The sequence below is a fragment of the Trichechus manatus genome, unplaced genomic scaffold (genome assembly GCF_000243295.1).
Source record: "Trichechus manatus latirostris isolate Lorelei unplaced genomic scaffold, TriManLat1.0 scaffold00053, whole genome shotgun sequence".
In the NCBI taxonomy this organism is placed as follows: Eukaryota; Metazoa; Chordata; class Mammalia; order Sirenia; family Trichechidae; genus Trichechus; species Trichechus manatus.
In genome coordinates, this window is record NW_004443989.1 from 13325803 (window position 1) to 13338249 (window position 12447).

The window sequence follows — 12447 nt, forward strand, 5'->3', positions numbered from 1 at the left end:
CTCAGTCTGGTGGAGGCTGTGGTAGTTGTGGTCCATTAGTCCTTTGGACTAATCTTTCCCTTGTATCTTGTTTTCTTCATTCTCCCTTGCTCCTGAAGGGGTGAGACCAGTGGAGTATCTTAGATGGCTGCTCACAGGCTTTTAAGACCCCAGACGCTACTCACCAAGGTAGAATTTAGAACTTGTGCCTTGGAAAAAAGTCTTATTTTTTGTAGTAACAGAGTTGATACTGCCGAAAATCAAACTCAGAGTCTTATTGTAAGAGTGCCTGAATTACAATGCCAACTCAACTGCCGACCTCGAGAGGTGTCTGAAGTTAAAGAGAGGGCATTGATTGAGAAGAAATGGGGTCCTGAAACTTTGGTGGGATGGGAACATATGGGCAGATAATCAGGAAGCTGGAGACACTGAACCCCTAAATTCTATTGAATCACTCCTGCTAACAGAACTAGGACTCTTACTCCCATCTGAAGAGATTTCGGCATGTTTGTCTGCTAAACCATGCTGCCCAGCAAAACCATTAGCCCCTCCACTCCCATATAATGAGATTAACACAGATGCATTTAAGCACCTTTGTCTGAGTCACTGCCTGGGGCATCGCCTGAGGCAGATGCTTTACAAGACAGTACTGAATGTTCTCAAACATTTCTGCACCCATTTTGGCTTCTAGAACTATAACTAGACTGAAGTCCAGAGAGCCCCAAAAGGTTGAATACAAAGTGTGATCCAGGAGGAGGTAGGCTACACTACAAAAGAACTACTTGACTTTTCTAATATGTACAAACAGAAACCTGGGGCATATGTGTGGGAATGCCTATTAAGGGTGTGGGTTAATGGTGCAAGGAACATAAAGATAGATCAGTTTGAGGTTACTGATATGGGCCCACTAAGCACAGATTGTTCATTCAATGTTTCAACTCCAGATGTTAGGAAAGGATCTAATAGTTTATTTGGTTGGGTTGCTGAAGCATGGCTTATGCTGTGGCCAACCCTAAATTAAGTTGAAGTACCAGACCTGCTTTGGTATGCTGTAGAACAAGGTATCCAAAGGCTTAGGGAAATTGGCATGCTTGAGGGGATTTATCAGGTTAGACCCACAGACCCATACCTGGAGTGCCTCGAGGACATACCGTTTACCACAATGGTGAGGAACAAATTTGTGAAGGAAGCCCCAGCACCACTGAAGACTGCTGTGATTGCTATTTTATATGTTAGATTTGACAGTGGGAACTACCCTAACTGAATTAAGACACCTAACTACAATGGGGCTTATTGAATCCTGTGATTCTAAGGGCCAAGTGACAGCACACAAAGTAAGTTGCATGAGGAAGTGGCTGAAATGTCCATGGTCTCCACTCCTGTCACATTACCTTCCATCTCCCAGTCTGCACCTATGGTCTCATGGGGAGTTCCTTATGATTAGTTAACTGAAAAAGAGAAAACTCGTGCCTGGTTTACAGATGGTTCTGTGTGATAGGCAGACACAACTCGAAAGTGGACAGTGGCAGCTCTACAGCCTCTGCCTGGAACCACCCTGAAGGACACTGGTGTAGGAAAATACTCCCAATGTTTAGATTGGAAAATTGGAAACAAGGATTATGGGGAAGAGGTATGTGGATAGACCTCTCTTAATGAGCCAAAGAAGTGAAGATATTTGTGTCTCATGTGAATGTTCACCAAAGGGTGACCTCACCAGAGGAGGATTTTAACAATAGGGGGTAAGGTGAAGCGTTCTGGGGAAACCACTCATCCTCTTTCCCCACCTAGTCCGTCATTGCTCAATGGGCTCATGAACAAAGTGGCCATGGTGGCAGGGATGGAGGTTATGCATGGGCTCAGCAACATGGACTTCCACTCACCAAGGCCAACTTGGCTACAGCCACTGCTGAGTGCCCAATCTGCTAGCAGCAGAGACCAACACTGAGTCCCCAGTACGGCACCATCCCTTGAAGTGATCAGCCAGCAACCTGGTAGCAAGATGATTACACTGAACCATTTACATCATGGCAAGGGCAGTGTTTTATTCTTATCAGAATAGACACTGTGGATATGGATTTACCTTCTCTGTGCAAAAAGCTTCTGACAAAACTACCATCTGTGGACTTACAGAATATCTTTTCCACCATCATGGTATCCCACATAGTTTTTCCTCAGATCAAGGGACTCACTTCAGAGGAAATGAAGTGCAGCAACAGGCTCACGCTTATGGAATTCACTGGTCTTACCATGTTCCCCATCATCCTGAAGCAGCTGGATGGATAGAACGATGGAATGGCCTTGTAAACACACAATTACTGTGCCAGCTAGGTGGCAATACCTTGCAGGCTTGAGGCAATGTTTTCCAGGGGGCAGTATATGCTCTAAACCATTGCCCAATATATGGTGCTGTTTCTCCCATAGACAATATTCTTGGGTCCAGGAATCAAGGGGTGGAAATGAGAGTGGCACCACTCACTATTACCCTAGTGACCCACTGGCAAGATTTTTACTTCCTGTCCCCACAACCTTATGACTTGTGGGTCCAGAGATCTTAGTTCCAAAGGGAAGAATATGCCTACCTGGAGACACACCACTGATTCCACTGAATTAGAAGCTAAGAATGCCACCTGGCCACTTTGGGCTCCTTATGTCTCTGGATCAACAGAAAAAGAAGGGAGTTAGCATACTGGCTTGTGTGATTGATCCTGATTACCAAGAGGAAATCAAATTGATATTACATAATACAGGTAAAGAAGAGTATGTCTGGAATGCAGGAAATCCCTTAGGGTGTCTCTTAGTACTACTATTCCCTCTGATTAAAGTTGATGGAAAACTGTAGTAACCTAATTCTGACATGACTACTAATGGCCCAGATACTTCAGGAATGGAGGCTTGGGTCACCGCACCAGGCAAAGAAACATGACCAGCTGAGGTACTTGCTGAGGGCAAAGGGAATACTGAATGGATGGTGGAAGAAGGTAGTTTCTAAATACCAGTTACGGCCACCTGACCAGTTGCAGAATAGAGGACTGTAATTGTTATGAGTAGTTCTGCTTTGCATGTGTGCAGCAAATATCTTTGTTTTCTTCATTTATAAAATATAAGATGTAAACAGGGTTAGTGTCTTTTCGGTTGTATGTGTGTTCGTTTCATCATGTTAGGTGCAAGTATGACTTTATAATTGTCTTTATTCAGAGATTATGTATGGTTTAAGGAGACATGTACAGGTGCCAAGTTGACAAGGGGTGGACATTGATTGTTAAGATTGTGTGTCAACTTGGCTAGGCCATGATTCTCAGTGTTTTGGCATTCATATAATGTTGTGATCACTTCCCTGTTGAGATTTGATACGTGATCACCACCTGATGAGATCTACTGTGAGTAGCCAATCAGTTGAAAGGGAGTTTCCTTGGGCATGTGGCTTGCATCTGAGTATAAGCAGATGTTCTGGCAAACCTCAGGCCTTTTTGCTGGTGTTGGATCTTGCAGCTGGCGCCTGTTCGTCTGACCTCCAGTTCTTGGGACTTGAGCTACCAGCCTACCTTCGATCTTGCCTGCTGATCTTGGGATTCATAGATCTTCACAGCCTGTGAGCAAGAGCCCTGCTCTGATCGATCTTGAATTCCTCATCCCCTGCAGCTATGTGAATCAGGTGAAGCCTCTATCCTGAGCCACGGACTTGGGAATTTCCAGCATCTAGAACCACCTAAGTCATTTCCTTGATATAAATCTCTCTCTATATATATTCTTACACTTTACTAGTTCTGCTTCTCTAGAGAACCCAGCCTAAGACAAGGGAATAGCTTTACTTCTCTTAGATACTCCCTGTTGCAACTAAGAACTTTGTGCAACTACCTGAGCCAGAATAGGACCAGAACAGGTCCAGGTCCTACTCAATGCATCCTGTCTAAACGGAGAAGCGGACACGACTGTTAAGGCAAGGTGAAAACGTTTATTTAGTTGGCCAAGTAAAGGAACTCACTGGGACCTGCATCGCCAAGATGGCTCCCTGAAACTGGGTGGGGGTCAGCTTTTATGGGACAGTTACAGTTAGCAGAATCAGGAGGTTATACATATTCACGATTCCTTGCTGATTATTCTTTGTAGGGGAGGGCTAGGAGTCAGCAGGAAGTGACTGACTGACCCTTTGCTTCTGAAATGAGCTCGGCTATAGCCCAATGACTTAAGTCTGGTGACTTTTCGTTCCTTTACATGAGTCTTTTGGTTCCTTGGCATGAATTTTCTCATCTGTCTGTGCATGCCTGGTGGTCTGGCACCGGTTCTCCTGGGACTTGTTTGTGACCCTTTTCTGCAGAATTCCCTGAAGTTAAAACAATGTAAAGAGTAAAGAAATAGTCAATCCTAGTCAAACGGTCCTGATCTGAAGCCCCGGGAAGTCCTGCAGTAAAGAAATAGTCAGTCCTAGTCAATCCTGATCTGAAGCCCCAATATAGCCTGCCCCTATTATGGGGTCAGGAATGTGGCTTAGAGACCACCTTATTCCCTTTTTCTTTTCAGGGTTCTGACAGGACGGAACCCTGAGATAGGGGAATGGAGGGCCAAAGGTCAATCTTCTGTATCTACTTCAAGCTGAAAAGGGGCTGCGGCATAAAATTCACATCTAAGTCTGTAGTGGCCCTGGGGCCTGGGGGAATTTTTGCATCACCATAATCTTATGAGGCAGGAATTTAATTAGGGAAGAAGTACAGCAGTGAAGGCAACAATTTAGGATTATAAAACAGGCTAAGATGGGGATTTTGAGCAGGAAGACACCCTTCAACCAGACAAAATTCAGCAGCCAGGAAGTCAACCAGGTAAAGTCTGGGCCTTGTGGTTTTAGGGCCTCTTCAGCATTTTTGCAGTCTGTTTGTAGCTGTCATACTATTTTATCTATTTCTTGTTGGTCTTGGATAATATTTCCTATCTTGTTAACAAGTGAACAGGAGGTAGCATTAAGGTATACCCAGACACCTCCATGTGCTGCCAGAAATAGATCTAAAGCTTCTCGGTTTTGCAAAGCTACAGAGGCAATGGAATCCATTTTGGTAGTGATCTGGGCTGACAAGTTTTGTGGTATTAGCTAACCTTTCAAGTTCAGTGGAGGTATTTTTCACGAAATCAAAGACAGTATGTAAATCATCACAATTTTTCCCAATTCCCAAAATCTGGCGGAGTATACATTGGTCTTTTTCCCAAGCTGATTTGGTAATATCAGGAAAGTATGACCTCTTGTTTCTATGGAGGCCTCTGGTTGAGTAGAGAATTTCTAGTTTAGGCAGTGGGTGAGTCCCTGCCAGCCATAACCATCCCAGGGTACAAGTACCTGAGTGGTTTGAAGGCCATTTCTTGGCATAATCAATATAGACCTCTACGTCTGATTGAATAGGAAGTTGGAGGAAACTGTAAGATTACCTTAAGGATACTTTGATCAGTCACGTTTGTTCAGAGCTTAGTGGAAATTGTAGAAGCATTAACATTAGAATTGATAGTTATATTAGGGCTCTGACAGAACCAGGACCCATCAGAGTAGGTTAGAGTGATATTGCACAAAGGTCACACTCCCACTGAAGACAAGTTGAGAGTGGGGATCCAGGAGAAACACTACCGGGCAGCCTGAATGGAATGAAGTGGGTGATATCATATACAGAGTAGGGTCTTGTTGGAATTAATTAGATATGCACCATCCTCTAGGGTCCAGTGTGTGCCATGCATGGGAACTGGGATGATAGGTACTCCTTGAACACCTCGGGATGGAGAATGGGAACAGAAATTAATATGATTGGTGATCTGCTGTTGTAGATGGATAAAAGTATTAAAGTTCCACTCACCACACAGAGAGCTCAAACCAGAGGCAAAAAACAATACATTCACCCATATCTTTGAATAGTTGTTCAGACTACCTGTTATGGTCAGAAGGTAGTTTCTTAAAGAGATAGCACAGGTCTTCAACTGGGGAACATTCCCACTGGGGCACGGAGGTTTCTTCTGAAGCTGGGACTGTCTTAAACCTAGAGTGGTGAATCCACGATTTCTGTCCAGCAATCTTTACTTCAGTGGAGGTGGAAAGTACTTCAGAAGGTCCTTTCCATTTTTCTTCTAAGCAGCTTACATTTGGATACAGCACAACAAACAAGTATAGAAAAACTCTATGGAGGACAAAAAAGAAGGGGAATCCTCTAGGGGATTGAGGAAGCACAAGGCAGCAAGTTCCCTGGTTTTCCTCATTGTCTACTGTTTATCTCACACAGAAGCCTGAAACTGCCAAGAGGCACAGACAAAAAGAAATGATCTTCCCTGTCTTCCTGAGAATCAGGCAGTGCTCTCGTTCTAATGCACAGATACTGTCTAAATGACTTAGCAGGCAGCTAATCTTCAGTTCCTTTGCCACCTGAATTAGGTGGAAGTCCATTTTTTTTTTTTTTTTTGGTAGAGTACGGTCCCTGGGGATGCATGCGGAACTGAAACTTTACCCTATGCTTAAATCATTACAGAACAAGATGGTACAAATCAGGGATAATAAACACACCAGGTTTCTCCCACCCTGTTGTCACTGAGGAACTTTATGAATCTGAACCACCACACCCATCCAGCAGCAAAACAGCTAGTTGGAAGTCATGTCCACAATCTCTTTTCTTCTATGTGTCAGGAATGTTGCTGGCCATCTGAGCATCCACCCCTACCTAGCATCAACAAAGTGGAGCAATATGGAGCCAGGAAAAGTGGTTTCTTCTGCTTTCCCCTCCCCTAGTGTCCAGGTGGCACAGTGTGGAGTTAAGCAGCCACTCACCCTGCTGTAATGAGGCAGTGTGAGTCAGTCCTCTACTTCATCCCCCCTGGGGGCAAGGGGCCCCAGTAGGAAACTGATCTTGCACTCACACTTGGAGGCAACAAAATAGTATGATTCTGTGCCCCATTTTCCCCAGCAATCCACCAGCATCCCTTGTCAGATCATGCTCCAAAGTACATCACAAACCTGCCTACTTTTCCCATCTGCACTGGAACGTTAATCCTCACCTTGACTTCTTCAGAAGCATCATGAGCAGTCCTCTCTGTTCATTGTTATCCTTCCATACTGGCCCTAGGCAATTCCTAAGACATAAATTCTTTCTTGTCTGAATACAGTAGAATGAAATCAACCTTCTGCAAGGAATACTTTTTCTCTTCATGGAAAGAGTTTAGTCACACACATCTCTGCATAAAGAAATGTTTTACCTTAGAACGTATATCTATCATTTTTACAGATCTCCCCTGGTATTCCCAATTACAACAGCTGGATTATTACCTGTGCCACAAGATTATACATTTTGTAATAATTTATCTATGTTAACTTTTCAACATCAGAAATTTTATTTTGCAATTTACTTTTACTGCCTTTACTAGAATGTAAGTCCTCTGAAGATTGAGGCATTGTATCATTTCTCACTTAATCACAAAAAATATATCCTGGTCTGGAACATCAGAGACCCTCAATAAATACCTGTTAACTAATTGAACATTTGATGAAGAAGTTGATAAGATGATTTAGATGAAATACAAAACAAAAATAAACCACAAAATAAAATTCATAGTGTTCAATCTTGACACAGGATTGGAAATTTTCCTCAGTATTCTTGATTTCCACAATATTCTTGACCTCATATCTTGCTTGGCAGCAGCACCTGTAACACTGGCTGAAGCACCTGTCTTCCAGCCTATACTTGAAAGATGATACTTCTCTTATATGAATCATTTATGCCAATGATTCCTAAACATTTCTGAGTGTCATGGGTTTAACTGTGTCCCCCAAAAATATGTTTCAACTTGGTTAGGCCATGATTGCCAGTATTGTGTGGTTGTCCTCCATTTTGTAATTGTAATTTTCCTACGTGTTGTAAATCTTAATCTCTGCCTGTAGTTAATGAGGCAGGATTGGATTATGTTAAAGAGGATTAGGGTGGGATGTAACACTCTTGCTCAGCTCACATTCCTGATCCAATGTAAAGGGAGTTTCCCTGTGGTGTGGCCTACACCACCTTTTGCCTTTCAAGAGATAAAAGGAAAAAGAAGCAAGCAGAGAGTTGGGGACCTCATACCACCAGGAAAGCAGTGTCTGGAGCAGAGTGTGTCGTTTGGACCCAGAGTTCCTGTGAAGAAAAGCTCATAGTCCAGGGGATGATTGATAACAAAGACTTTCTTCCAGAGCCAACAGAGAAAGCTTCCCCTGGAGCTAATTACCTGAATTTGGACTTCTAGACTACTAGACTGTGAGAGAATAATTTCTCTTTGTTAAAGACATCTACTTGTCGTATTCTGTTATAGCAGCACTAGATAACCAAGACAGTGAGCTACAATCCCCTTTAGGAAGATAATGCTATGGATACACACACCATATATGTTGCAACCTACAAAAAGTGCTTTATATACCCTTGAAAGTCATATCTCAACTAATTATTCTAGGCTCAGGGTTATAATCAATGCTACAGACAAGAAAGAAAAAGTATTTATTGTGGGAGGGACAAGAACTTATGCAGCTCTAGCCCTCTCTCTGGCCAGCTTTCATTCCAAAATAGGAATTCTACCCTTGAAAATATTCTTTCTTCAGTATTTTCTTTTTCAGGATCATTTCATTCAGAGCAATGTATTACTTGTGTATTCCAGTGCTAGAATTACAGCTGAAGGTTCTTCCACAGTTATTAGAGATGAAGGGTTTATCTCCATGTGAATTCTCTGGTAGCTTACAATGGGAAATTTCTGATGAAGGCTCTACCTCATATATTACAGAAATAGTGTTTCTACTTCCTGTAAGTTCTCTGGTGTGTATAAAGGTAAGAGCTCTGTCTGATAGGTGCACCACATTGATGATAGACGTATCTCCCCTGTGTGAGTTCTCTTGTATACATAAATTTGGGAGCTGTGTCTCAAGGCTTCTCCAAATTCATTGTATTTATAAGTTCCTCTCCAGTGTGACTTCTCACATATTCTCAAAGGCTAGAACTCTTATTAAATGCTTTCCCACATGGCTGACATTTATATGGTGTAAATGAATTAATGATTTCCTCCAGTATAAATGAACTACTGTTGTTGAAGGTTTTAATAGTCACTATAGACCCTTCCACAGTGATTACAAACATAGGATTTCTTTCCTATGTGAGTTCTTCTATTTTGTCTAAAATGAGAACTTTGAATAAATTCTGTGATTTATTGTTTCTCTCTAGTGTTAATGTGCTCGTGTTGTTGATAGTTTGAATAGTCACTGACGGCTCTTCAGTGATTACAAGTTTCTCTCCCATGTGAGTTCTTTCATGTCATTTAGGTCAGAACATTGTCTAAGAGTTTTCCTACATGGATGACATTTACATGATTTTTTTCCCATGTGAGTAATTTCATGTTGTCTGAGGTTAGAACATTGCCTAAAGGTTTTTCCATACTGATGACATTTATATTGTTTTTGTTCAGTGTGATTATCATGCATTGATTAAATGATGAATGAAAATTGAAGGCTTTTCCACATTCATTGCAAATATATTGTTTCTTTCATATGTAAGTTAAACCTGTTGAGTAGGAGGGGAACAAGCCTCAGGCTGAGTTAGTTGGGTGGAGACTGTTTGTGAGTTAGACAGCCTGGGATAATGTCGGTGGGTTGTTGGAGTGCTGTTGGGCTGAAGAGATGAGAGATAAAGACCTGAGTCAGATGTTGAGAACAGGAGAGGGCACTGGCTGTAAACGGGGATTCCTAAGACAAGTTGACTTTGAATGGGCTTCTGAACAGAAAGGTCCAGCTGTAGTAACAAGAGCTGAAGTGTTCTTTCTGCACACAAGCTCTCTCTGGCCAGGATTAGGCCCTGGGATCCTGGGCTCTCTTCCCAGCCTTCCCGGATCAGCAGTGGAGACATTACAAAGTGACATTGAACACAAGTCCCTTGCCTCCATCCGCACTCCACCCTGGAGACCACCTAGGTAGATGCCCTCCTAATTTCTACCACATTGGAAGTATCAGTCACAGCCTTTCACCTTCCACCTCACAATTGAGTAACTGCCCCCTATTCTGCCTCTGATATGTCCCCAGATGGGCAGAATCAGGACATTTTCCACAAAGGACACAGACACAGAAGCAGCTGAGTGACAAAGTCTTGCTAAATTTGAGAGGCCTATGCGAGAGGAGGCTGCTAAGTTCAGAAGTTAATCTACTGTGCTGTTTGGATTCTGGGGCTGGGCTCTCAGGCCCTGGCTGCCTTGTTACTTGCCACTCCTCCTTGAAGATCCACCTATGGTTTCCAGTAGAGGTCTCTATGGTGATGATAAACAAGCCACAGGAGCACTGACCAAGCCACAACAGTGAGGTCTTAACCACCCTCACTTCACAGGTCAGGTGATCCAGGAGAATGGTGCCAGGTGCCCAGGTGTAATCAAGTGGGTCCTGGAGGAATCCAGCCCACCTGGGAGCATTACTAGGCAAGGAGGTAGCCTTTCAGCACACGGAGAGCTGAGGCTCTGCTGGCAAAGTATAGGAATAATTTGTAAATTGATCTGAAATTTCAGCATACATTTATGGAACAAAAAATATAAACATAAAGCCCAAAGAATACAACCAAAATACTTAATACATGAAATGATTTTTCCTAATTACTCTGCTTAATTTAGGATCCTGATTCATGAAATATTTCATATTTTTCTGCTATAAATTTGTACTATATGTATATCAAATAGAAAAGTGTTGTATAAGTGTTTTTGTGGGCAAAGGTTAATTGCTTTGCTCAGGATAAACTGGAGAACGTGCAGTGCCTGGATTCTTTACAGGCCTTGAGTGTCATCACTAACTGGATTTTCAGGAGCAAAAAAAATGGGCCTGGCTGCTCTTCAGTAGGTGTTTTGGTGAACGTAAAGATACGGAATCCATTGCTAATATCAAAAAAGGAAATATTTCCCATATCCATATCCAGGAAATTCCCCGCTTGCTGTATCCCAGGGTTCACACAGAGGTTAGTAAAGGCACAGTGCTGGCTGCAAACATCTCTCCACCTCTCATACCCACAGTCCAGCAGCCATGTTCTGAAGAGAGTTGAATCTCTACTTGCCAATTAAGTGATTCTTTGCAAACACCCAGATCCCATTCTGGGCTTGTTCCCACGTCCACCTCTCAGTAATGGCAGCCAGAGGTGAACTGACGGAAGCCAAGGACACACATCGAGTTGAATCCCCCACCACGATCTTCCCGATTCTGTTTGAAATACTCACAAGGAACCCTCCTCAAGTCCTGAGAAATTATGAGGTTATTGTTAGCTGTATCAACATCTAAGGTCATATCTGCTTGGAACTTCAGCATCCTTGGTCCACACATAGAATAGCTCTCAGCTGGGGCTTCAGTTCATTGATATTGAGAATCAGCTCATGTAGCTGGAAATTCTGTCTGGTGTCATTCTTATGAGTAATCACAGGGTAGAAGGGACACAATAAACCCTCCCCATGAAGCTTCATCTGCAGTGAATTGAAGTAGTTAGTGTAGCAGGCATATCCACTTTCAGGTACATGGGTTTTTCAAAATAACCACAGCATATGGGACACATGCTTGCTTTTTTAAATTGTTCAGCCATGACAACTTTCTCTCTTCCAGCAGATTTTTCTATGACCGCCGATGTCTTCCACTAGAAATCAGTTCTGGAATGAGATCTACATACAAGAAGCTTTTATAAAGAGAGTTCCTCCTCCAACCTATTTACATCCTGCCTCTCTTTAATTCTATCAGATTTTGATTAGTTTCTGACATAAATTGGATTTTTGTTGATGAACTAGAGAAGTTACTACAAGCAAAGTAGATATCTTGAGAGTGATTTATTTTAAACATGAAAAACTGCTATAGTATCATCTAGACTAGATCTTGGATATTACGTCTGTTGATTTGGATTTAGAATTGAAATTTTTAAAATAAAATATTTGGCATCAATTTTAATCCTTATGAATGGAGTTAGTTTGAATTACTTTTTGCTCACAAAAGTAAAATGTCAGCTTTAGATCAAGGAAATAAAACCATGTTAGAAGTCTTTTTGGAAACCACATTCATCAGACCACAGCAATTTATCTGGAATTTCTTTTCTTTCAGATTGAAAAGATCCTACCTTAATAGTCTGGTAAATAAACCCTAAAACTGTTCCTCCATACTCCAGTCAAGGCCCTCGTTTTTTTAAATTGATTCATTGGAACACCACCATCAGAACAATAACAATACATGTATTTGGAGCCCTGATGGTGAAATGGTTAAGAGATAGGCTGGTAATGTTGAGAGAGAGAGAGAGAGAGCAAGCCCTAATTAAGCAGGGTTAAGCACTTGACTACTAACAAGGGGGCCAGAGATTTGAACCATGTGGAAATCTGCTTCCAAAAAGATGACAGCCTTGGAAAGCCTATGCGGCGGTTCTATTCCGTCCTATAGGGTCGCAGTGAATCGAAATCAACACCTCAGCTATGAGTTTAGTTTTTTTGTTTTATGTATGT

At 42.2% G+C, this 12447-nt stretch overlaps 1 pseudogene; it reads right to left on the minus strand.

The window, feature by feature from the left end:
• The window catches only part of LOC111820837 (ret finger protein-like 4A-like protein 1), a 31615-nt pseudogene extending 20066 nt beyond the window's left edge, over nucleotides 1-11549 (minus strand).
• Nucleotides 11550-12447: the final 898 nt, after the last annotated feature.